This window comes from Perca flavescens, chromosome 3 (assembly GCF_004354835.1).
Source record: "Perca flavescens isolate YP-PL-M2 chromosome 3, PFLA_1.0, whole genome shotgun sequence".
Classification (NCBI taxonomy): domain Eukaryota; kingdom Metazoa; phylum Chordata; class Actinopteri; order Perciformes; family Percidae; genus Perca; species Perca flavescens.
Genome location: NC_041333.1, coordinates 39257102 through 39268447, shown reverse-complemented (window position 1 = coordinate 39268447; position 11346 = coordinate 39257102). Strand labels below are relative to the sequence as shown.

The 11346-nt window shown below is 45.5% G+C and overlaps 1 protein-coding gene across 1 annotated transcript in view; it reads right to left on the bottom strand.

Moving 5' to 3' along the window:
* Positions 1-11346, bottom strand: part of LOC114553116 (zinc finger protein 271) — a 687947-nt gene that overhangs the window by 161849 nt on the left and 514752 nt on the right. The gene's annotated exons all lie outside the window — the stretch shown is intronic.

The following is an 11346-nucleotide window of genomic DNA, read 5'->3' as shown; positions in this document are numbered from 1 at the left end:
TTCCTTTCCTTTCTCCTTTCTCTCTTTATCTGCCTTTTTTTCTCGGTTTGAGCGAGAGCTCTCCTGTTTCATAACGAACATCGGTGGCGTAGGTCTGGCTGATGATGCAACCCCCCGGTTCTGGTTTCAGCTTCTCAACGCTGACTCCAGACCTGCGACGGCTCCTTTCTTTTCGGCACAAACAAGTCCCGAACACGACGCTGGCATTTAAAAAACTGTTGTTAAAAAGTTACGGATCTACTGCCACGGAGCCGATTACAGTCGGATGTCTGACAGGACCAATCCATAGCTTTAAAAACGGACAGTAAAATAACTGAAAGTAGACACAAGGCGACAAAAAATTGATTAAAAAACTAATACCTAAAAACGATTAAAGGTGCAAGTCAGATGTCTGAGAGGACGACTCTGTGATGCTTTAAAGTGCTCATATTATTCTTATTGGCTTTTTCCCACCTTTCCTTTATTGTGTCATGTATCTTTTTTGTGCATGTTATAGGTTTACAAAGTGAAAAAGCCCAAAGTCCCCCCCAAAGGGTATGCTTCTGACTGGCTAGTAGTCCTTACCTAGCTACTGTCAGGGCACGCCCTCCTACTCTGCTTCTGACTGGCTAGTAGTCCTTACCTAGGTACTGTCAGGGCACACCCTCATACTCTGCTTCTGACTGGCTAGTAGTCCTTACCTAGCTACTGTCAGGGCACGCCCTCATACTCTGCTTCTGACTGGCTAGTAGTCCTTACCTAGCTACTGTCAGGGCCCTCATGCTCTGCTTCTGACTGGCTAGTAGTCCTTACCTAGGTACTGTCAGGGCACACCCTCATACTCTGCTTCTGACTGGCTAGTAGTCCTTACCTAGGTACTGTCAGGGCACGCCCTCATACTCTGCTTCTGACTGGCTAGTAGTCCTTACCTAGGTACTGTCAGGGCACGCCCTCATACTCTGCTTCTGACTGGCTAGTAGTCCTTACCTAGGTACTGTCAGGGCACGCCCTCATACTCTGCTTCTGACTGGCTAGTAGTCCTTACCTAGGTACTGTCAGGGCACGCCCTCATACTCTGCTTCTGACTGGCTAGTAGTCCTTACCTAGGTACTGTCAGGGCACGCCCTCATACTCTGCTTCTGACTGGCTAGTAGTCCTTACCTAGGTACTGTCAGGGGGCACGCCCTCATACTCTGCTTCTGACTGGCTAGTAGTCCTTACCTAGGTACTGTCAGGGCACGCCCTCATACTCTGCTTCTGACTGGCTAGTAGTCCTTACCTAGGTACTGTCAGGGCACGCCCTCATACTCTGCTTCTGACTGGCTAGTAGTCCTTACCTAGCTACTGAGCATGTGCGACTCCCAACAAAGAAGGAACAGAAGTGAGATGTCTCACTCTGTAGCTAAAACAGAGAGCTCAACACACAGGGTGAAAAGAGGAGCTGCAGCAATGTGCAGTACAACAAAAATATGGTGTTTTTTGAAAATTAAACCATGTAAACCTATTTGGGTACAACCTCTAAATACAATTATGAACCTGAAAATGAGCAGAATATGAGGTCTTTAAGCAAAAATTGATAGATAACAGATAAAATTAGATGGAAAACGAATAAAAACATAAGCAAAACGAATGAGAAGAGAAGAAAACCAGCGGCCATTGGTTAAATAAACTGGGAGCTTAGCATCAAACTGTGGGCAGATTTAAACAGGGACAGCTTCCTGTTTCAGTGTCGGGGTCACTACAGTGCAGCATGTAACAAGCTGGAGTTAGCATTTAGCAAAGCTCTTCTTCAAACTTCACAACAGAGACTGAAGGTTAGTGTCTAGAGTTAGCGCTGTTGGACTATCAGCTGAACATACTCTGGACCGACAAATCACAGTCAGTGTCTCTGCTAAATAGTCTCAGGAAGGAACTTGTTTTGGTGGAACATTTGCAAAAGAAAACGTACATACAATATTAAATGTTAACTGCTGACACAATACAGTAACGTGAGCTATTTAAATGAGCTGATACATGGTTAAACCTCATTCACTACGTTTACATGGAGCCAATAACCCGTTCAAAACCGGAACATTAGCAATAACCCGGTCGCGCACGGCCATTTAAACACCGGCAAAAACCCGAATATGCTCATATTCCGGTTTTTAAAAACCCGAATATGCTCATATTCCGGTTTTTAAAAACCCGAATATGCTACCTGGGTTACCCCTTTTCTAACCCGAAATTTTGGTCATGTAAACACGTATCGGCATATCCCCATCAAAAGAAACATTGATTTGTGTTCTGCACATGTTCTATTCGCAAGGAATCTTGGTCTTTTGAGTAGATGAACTTCTTGTATGTGCCAGAAAACATAGTTATAATAATAATAATTACATACTATAATAATACAGTTGTATATATGTCAATGCAGAAAACCTGCGCGTAGTATACCGGAACTAAACAAGAAGTAGAGGTAAACATGGCGAGACGCAGAACAGCACCACACTTTTGGAGCGAGGGGAAACCAGTTTCATTATTATTGTGGTGAAAACCAGGAATATAATGTCTTTTGTTGACGGCAGGAAGTACCGAGATAGTGAGATTTATAAGAAGGGGACCGAAAAGTTATTCCGTCTTAAGGTTGTCTGTACGTCCAGACGCTAACCGTGCGTCGCCGTTTACATCGGGATATTGCCAACTGATTACAAACTCCACGTATACAGGAGTAACGCTCTCTTCTCACGCATGTAAACGGGTTATTCCGAATGTCTCAGAAACCCGAATAGTGACCTTAACCCGACCATAACCCGAAAATTGACAGCTTGTAAACGTAGTCATTGGCTCTCACCAGTCTATCTCCATTGTCCACAGCAATCCCACCAATCAGCCCCAAAACCTCCCAGTTTAGAGAGGAAATAACCTAAACATGTTCTTTGTAAATCTGTATAATCATTCCCTGAAAGAACCGAGCAGGCCTGACTTGTTGCACCGTCCAAAGGTTCTTCACAACTTGACATTTTCAGCGTGTAGCTCGCTAGCTCGAAGGTTGTGGTTGTTTCCGGTAACGAGCGGCGTTTGAGAACGGCGACACGTGGAGAGAGGAAGGTGAGGGACATCCGGCGTAACATCCGGTAAATGAACCTTGTCGTTGATCCAGACTACTTAAATCTCAATATTCAGAGCCACATTGCACCGCTGGGTCTCAACAATAATCGAGGGCCACTGACGCTTGCTAGAACAACGCTATCCAACAGTATTCTCCCATCATGCAACACTGTGGGGGCTATTGACTCCATGTAAATGGAAGTTTGAATCACCAAGTCTTTGTCTCTGTGTCAACTGATGAATGTCAGTCCAATATTCTCTCTTTTAGCTGTTTTTAAATATGATAAATGATAAGTTAATTTGGCTGTCACATAACTTTCTTCATTTGAATGAGGACACAACGGTGTGTATTATTATTTTTAGGTACTTCTTTCATGTTAGAGTGCCCATATTATGGAAAAAAACAAACACTTTTTCTGGGATTTGGGGTGTTATTTTGTGTCTCTGGTGCTTCCATACACATACAAACGTAGAAACAAAACAACATCCATGGTGTTCTGAGTGAGATACGGTTTCTGAATGTGTCCTGCCTTCAGTCTCCTGGTGAGCTGGTCAAAACCTGCACGGCTTTCTATGTCACTAACCAAAACGAGGGGGCCAGGGGGCTAACCGTTAGCATACTAGCTCGTTCTCAATGGCAAAACACTGCTAAGAAACACACAAATTCACCCTAATCTGCAAAATAAATTGTATAGAACTACTTCCATGTCCCTGTTCTGCAAGTATTCAACACAAAGTGTGAAGTGCTCCCTCGTTTAGAAGAAGTCTCTCGGCTAATCCTGCCTCGTACTGACTGAAGTTGGAGAAACAGCTAGCTAGCTCATGTAGTCCTTACCTGATGTCTCACTCTGTAGCTAAAACAGAGACCTGAACACAGGGTGAAAAGAGGAGCTGCAGCAATGTGCAAAAAAAATATGGTGTTATTTTTTATTTTTTTTGAATCAAACCATGTAAACCTATTCTGGTACAATCTCAATTTACAATTATAAACCTGAAAATTAGCATAATATGGCCACTTTAAATGCTCCAGTCCTAAAATTGGGTGCTCTGGCTTTCTACGTTAAGACAGAAGTTAATAATCTGGGGGTGACGTTTGACTGCAGTATGACATTTGACAGATTAGCAATGTTGTCAAAATGCCTTCTGGCTTAAGTTAAGCCCTTCCTTACCAGGCGAGAGTCAGTCATATTTCAGTGAGACATAGGGACTTGTTTTTAGAATATAGCATCCAAAATATCTTGTAAAGTGAAAGAGAAGAAAACATAGTTTTAAATTGCATCTCAGATGAAACAAGCTTTTATTTTTTTTACATCTCATAAGGGTTTTAAGGAGGTGTGTTCAGGTGCATTCTGGGCGTGCTAGTCTTACAGGGAGGTGTGTTCAGGTGCATTCTGGGGCGTGCTGGTCTTACAGGGATGTGTGTTCAGGTGCATTCTGGGGCGTGCTGGTCTTACAGGGAGGTGTGTTCAGGTGCATTCTGGGGCGTGCTGGTCTTACAGGGAGGTGTGTTCAGGTGCATTCTGGGGCGTGCTGGTCTTACAGGGAGGTGTGTTCAGGTGCATTCTGGGGCGTGCTGGTCTTACAGGAAGGTGTGTTCAGGTGCATTCTAGGCATGCACAGCACGTGCACACTATGCTTGTTACACACACAGGGACGCACAGCAGCACACGCACACGCAGAAGATTACAAATATGGGAGCTGATCTCTGATTGGTTGATTGCATGTTACGCCCAAAACACACCTCTGATTAATGAAGACACTAAGGACAACCCTTTAGGACCAGGCGCCCGGCACACAGAGCCTTTTTTTACCGCCGTCAAAACTAGAAAACGTGGATTCAGACACGCCCTAAAACACACCTGCACCATGCGCTTCACGCCATGCTCTTAGATCCTTAAAATACGGCCCATGTCTTGTTTCCAGAATCTTGTTATCCTTGTTTCCCTTTTACTTGTTCCATTGGCAGATTTGGGCCTTTTCTCCCAGAGTGATCATTCAGGGGAAATGTGTGTTGACCGGTCAGAGGTTAAATCCTGTGCAACAATGAGAGTGATTGACGGCTGGAACAGGAAACTGGGAGCTGGGAGGGATTCTTCAGGAGCTTTGTTGAGTTGTGATTGTGAGCTGATCAGAGCCCTTTAAGTCCACGCAGCTCGGCACTAACAATAACTTCATTCACACAGAGTAAAACTCAGGGGGTTGAGGGGGCACAGAGGCAGCTGGGCAGACATCGAACTGAGTGAACTTTAAACACAAACTGGTCTTCCTTAAAAAGGTCCAACGTGTGGGAATCTAGCGTTGAGATCATATATCACGATCAACTCTTCCGCCACGCAGTTTAAAGTACGTATTACAGCTACGGTAGCCTTCACGCTTCAAAAACCCGGTCTCCTGCTCTTTTCTATCCCCTTTTTCTTTTTCTGGGCGAAGAAATTTGGTTTTTGAATACGAAAGGAGGAGCAGTATGTCCTGTATGTCCCTTACCGGCTAACGTATTTCAAGATGGAGCATGAATATGGAGCGTCTACCCCAGTTCATGCAAACGCAAATGTAACATTTCAAGCCAATAGGAATACTTGGAATTGATGACGGAGGTTGAATATTCCTGAACGGACGGGCAACACAGAACTACACACGTTACACACTGGGACTTTAATCACGGGGGAATTTGTTGCCGTTTAACGATCAATTTGAGGGACATCAGATTGGATTATTATTGCTCCTTTGAATGGGGTTTGTGTTCATGTAAGGATTGATATTAATGGACGACGGTGAGGTGTGCGCGTCGGACGGGCAGCGCCGAAGTTTATTAATAGCTGACAATGGACACCTCAAAGGGCATTAACCAGTTATACCATGGTCACTTCGTGAATAGATTTTTTTCTGGTCTTTGCCTGGGTTCCAGTTGGCGGCCAGGTCGACTCCTGCCCCGCTTGTCCAATCGGCGGCCCAAGAGACCTAATATTTGTAAAGCTGCAACAGTCCACTGCACCAGAATTACAACAGCACCCTGAAATATTGCCTTCGCCCCTTAAGAGGGCCTTCACATCCTGTTCGGCCTCCAGAGGAGTTCCCCCTGTCGGTACACGATCCGTTCTGCGCATGCGCAAGATAATACTGTTTTACCGAGGATACGACCTGCACGATCCGTTCCACGCTAGCCTACGGCTAGCCTCCACCAGCAAGCTAAAGTGTAACCGCTAATTCGGCTAACCGCTAGCTGACAGCTAGATTCAGTCTAAAATAACGTTAAGTCAAACTTAATGGGAAAAGCAGGCTACAGCTACATTAAGACTTTACAGTAACAATAAAGACAAGTGTTGAGTGATTGTATTTTAAATGAGCACAAGTGAAGTAGAACTGACGTAACAGCTGTTATATATGTTAACGTTTATTTTCAAGTTTTATTTTGAGGGTCTTTTAAAGTTTACATGCTGTCTCAGCTAGCGGTTAGCAGAATTAGCTGTTAGCTAAACTAACGTTAGCTTGCCTGTGGAGGCTAACGGCAGACCACTACAATCAGCTATCGGTTAGCCAAATTAGCCGTTAGCTAAACTAACGCTAGCTTGGCTGTCGACCGGAAGCGTGGAACACATTGTGCAGTGTCGTAAATCCTCGTACAACTGCACATGCGCGAACATTTTGCGCATGTGCAGAACGGATCGTGTACCGACACCCCCTTCGTATCCGGTCTCCAGAGGAGTTCCCCCTTTGGCGTCGGCCTCCGGTCTCCGCCTTCTTCTGAGCCCCTGCTGTCCCCTATCTCACAGCCCCTGTTGTCCTGATGTCCTCGGTCCCAGAGCCCCCACATTCACCACTCCCTGTTTTTCCCCTCATCCTTCAGGTCCACAGACACTTGCAGAGTCCCTCCTCCAGATCCACCTCTGCCCACCCAGTTCTAGTTGGACTTTTTGGGACGTCTGGGAGCCATCCCATAAAGGGGGGGTACTGTCACAGTCCTGCTTCGTGGCTAGAGGCCTTCGTACTTTCTGTTGTTAATGTGACTTTATTTGTTACAGTATTTGTTTCTAGGTTGGGGTCTTCTGTTTTATTCATTGTGAGTTTTCGGTTTGTGTGTCATGTGTCTCTTTAAGGCCCAGACGCACCAACCAGACGGACTGATCGGTCTCCCCGAGTTGGTCCAAAAAGTTCCTCATAACACACCGAAGAGACGAGACGTAATACGTCTCCATAACAGCAGACGGCGATAATCTGGATTGTCGCCCCAAAAATGAAAAACAGCAGCTGATTGGATGAATGCGTCACGTGGGGTCTGGCTGCTCCGGGAAATTCATGGCGGCTCGTTCAGAATCCGATCTCATATTGTACCAAAACAGTTCACCGAAACGTGTTTCTGAAAACATTTTAAGAGAGAAATAGGCCGATTTTGAGAGACTCTAGTCTAGGGTTGGGCATCGTTCGGATTTTAATGATTCTGATTCCAATTCCGATTCTTCCTTTCGATTCCGGTTCTCATCGATTCTCGATTCTTTGAGTGGTGGAGTTGAAACGGGTCACATGCTTATTTCACAAATAAGAGGAAAGTTTTATTTTTATTCAAAAGGTGGTTTGCAGTTTTACAGTTTTTTCAACGTAAAATGAAGCCAGACTAGAGCGCCGCTTACTGTGCTGCATGGCTGCAACACAACGAGCACCTGGCCGCTACGGAAACCAAAAACTTGCGCATGTTAAATTGGGAAGTGATGATCGGATTTGAAACCAAATCCTCCAAACGATTCCGATTCCGATGGAATCGTAATTTTTGAAACGATTCCGATTAGGAATCGGTTCTCGATGCCCAACCCTACTCTAGTCACGCTCAGTGTGCTCCCCGTTTCCTGGTTAGTTCTCCACCAATCAGATGGGTCATTTGAGTCCGACTGCCGGCAGTGCCCGCCGATTCAACACGTAAAATCGGCCAAAACGAACGCCGACGACCCCTCGGACGGACGACGGCACGGGACACACCAAACAGACTCGAGTCACCGACCTCTGACCTCAGACTGTCCTACGGCCGATTATCGGCTCGGTGCGTCTCGGCTTTTAGACCTGCCCTGTATGTCTCTCGGTGAAAGCCCTAAATGACACGAGGTCGATCTAGACTACTACAGCCCTGACTGAGGCATCCTTCCATCTCTAACTTCATCCCTTCTTCCACCAGTTTGGTACTGAAGCAGTCGCTCTCCGCACAGCTGGACAATAACAGGAACTGTTCACGGCTCTAATCACAGTGATCGGGACTGTGTTAACATTCAGCTTATCTGGCGCTCCCACGCAGACACACACTCGGGAATTCCAGATCCGTTAAATCACACCGGGCCTGGTTCTCCAACAATGTGCGTCTGAGTCTATCACTCAGCACCCTATCAGCCCAGCACTGGGATAATGAGCCGTGTGTTGTGGTATGTGTGTTAAATACACGGTGAGATCGCCTTACCGTGTTCAAACATGAGACGCCTTGATTTAAACGTCTGCTCTCACAAGTTGAGAGGTCTCACTCTGTAGCTACAACAGAGAGCTCAGCACACAGGGTGAAAAGAGGAGCTGCAGCAATGTGCAGTACGACAAAAGTATGGTGTTTTTTGAAAATTAAAGATATTCTGATAGAACCTCTACATACAATGATGAACCTGAAAATGAGCACAATATGAGGTCTTTAAAACTTACCTTTTTAGTCGGGCCGATTAATAAACAACCTATTTATTCCTTTTCTATCTATCTCTGTGTGTGTGTGTGTGTGTGTGTGTGTGTGTGTGTGTGTGTGTGTGTGTGTCTGTCTGTCTGTCTGTCTGTGTGTATGTGTGCGTGTCTGTGTGTTGGGGGTATATTGTGTTATATGTGTATATCTGTGTGTATATATCTGTGTGTGTGTGTGTGTGCGTGTGTGTGTTTGTGTGTGGGCGTGTGTGTGTGTGTCTGTCTGTGTGTTGGGGGTATATTGTGTTATGTGTGTATACAGTGAGGGAAATAAGTATTTGACCCCTTGCTGATTTTGCAGGTTTGCCCACTTACAAAGAATGCAAAAATCTACAATTGTAATCATATGTACATTCTAACAGTGAAAGACAGAATCCCAAAGAAAATTCCAGAAAATCACATCATATGAATTTATTAAAATTGATAACCATCTGATGAGGAAAAACAAGTATTTGACCCCCTGGACAAACAGCATGTTAATATTTTGTAGAAAAGCCATTATTGGCCAGCACAGATGTTAAACGGTTTTTATAGTTGGTGACAAGGTTTGTGCACATTTCGGCAGGGATGTTGGCCCACTCCTCCCTGCAGACAGCCTCCAAATCATTCAGGTTCCGAGGTTGTCGCCTGGCAACTCGAATTTTAAGCTCCCTCCAAAGATTTTCAATCAGATTCAGGTCTGGAGACTGGCTAGGCCACTCCAGAACCTTGATGTGCTTCTTCTTCAGCCACTCTTTTGTTGCTTTGGCGGTGTGCTTAGGGTCGTTGTCGTGCTGAAACACCCATCCTCGACCCATCTTCAGCTCTTTCACTGAGGGAAGGAGATGTCGGTCCAGAATTCCACGATACATGGCCCCGTCCATCCTCCCCTCAATACGATGGAGTTGTCCCGTCCCCTTGGCTGAAAAGCACCCCCAAAGCATGATGTTGCCACCACCATGCTTGACGGTGGGGATGGTGTTCTTTGGGTTGTACTCGGTGTTCTTTGCCCTCCAAACACGACGAGTTGAGTTGAGGCCAAACAGTTCTATTTTGGTCTCATCTGACCACATCACCTTCTTCCAGGCCTCTTCTGAGTCGTCCAGGTGGTGAATGGCGAACTTCATGCGGGCCTGTACATGTTTCTTCTTGAGCAGGGGGACCTTGCGTGCGCTGCAGGATTTCAATCCATGACGGCGTAGTGTGTTACCAAGCGTTTCTTTTGTAACTGTGGTCCCAGCTGCCTTCAGTTGATTCATCAGTTCCCCCCTTGTGGTTTTGGGATGATTCCTCACCGTTCGCATGATCAGGGACACCCCACGAGGCAAGATCTTGTGTGGAGGCCCAGACCGAGGGAGGTTGGCGGTGGTGTGGTGCTTCTTCCATTTCCTGATAACTGCACCGACAGTTGATCTTTTCTCTCCAAGTTGCTTTCCGATTCTCTTGTAGCCCATCCCAGCCTTGTGCAGATCAACAATCTTGTCCCTGATGTCCGTAGAAAGCTCTTTGGTCTTGCCCATGGTGGTGATGTTGGATGCTGGTTGTTTGGGTGTTGACAGGTGTCTTTTATACAGGTAACGAGGTGAAGCAGGTGTATTTGATGTAGATAATTGGTTCGGATTGGGGCTGTGTCTTAAAGAAAGACTAACTGGCTTGTAGGAGCCAGAATACTTGCTGTTTGTCCAGGGGGTCAAATACTTGTTTTTCCTCATCAGATGGTTATCAATTTAAATAAATTCATATGATGTGATTTTCTGGAATTTTCTTTGGGATTCTGTCTTTCACTGTTAGAATGTACATATGATTACAATTGTAGATTTTTGCATTCTTTGTAAGTGGGCAAACCTGCAAAATCAGCAAGGGGTCAAATACTTATTTCCCCCACTGTATATATGGGGGTGTGTGTGTGTGTGTGTGTGTCTGTCTGTGTGTGTGTGTTTGTGTGTGTGTCTGTGTGTTGGGGGTATATTGCGTATGTGTGTATATATATATATGGGTGTGTGTGTCTGTGTGTATATATGTCTGTGTGTGTGTGTGTGTATATATGTCTGTGTGTGTGTGTCTGTGTGTGTATATCTGTGTGTATATCTGTCTGTGTGTGTGTGTGTGTGTGTGTGTGTGTGATATAATCATTAACACACCTTGACTTGTTGATGAGAGTTGCTACAAACTAAACTGAGAAATGTAGCGGTGTGTTTTGCCTGAAGCTGATGAAACATTTCTGACCCCCGAATATCTCACTAGTCACTTCACAGCAGTCACGTCTAGAGGTCGACCGATTAATCGGTCGATTTTTGGCATTTTTTAAACAGACCAGCTGCCTCCAGCCCCTCCCCTCGTGAATTCTTGCGCTGTGTGTTTCTCACTTTAGGCTCAGACGCTACCGTTAGCATATTGCTGGTGTTCTTGCCTTGATCGCCTTGTTTAACTGTACTAATAAAACTGTACAAAACACCGCGGCCACACCGCTGTGGAAGCTCCCCGAATGTCATTTATCAGAGTCTGGTTGTTACCCTTGTCCGTGACAGTCCCATCCACTAACTGAAGCTATCCGCTAACGGAGCTAACCGCTAACGGAGCTAACCGCTAACGGAGCTAATCGTT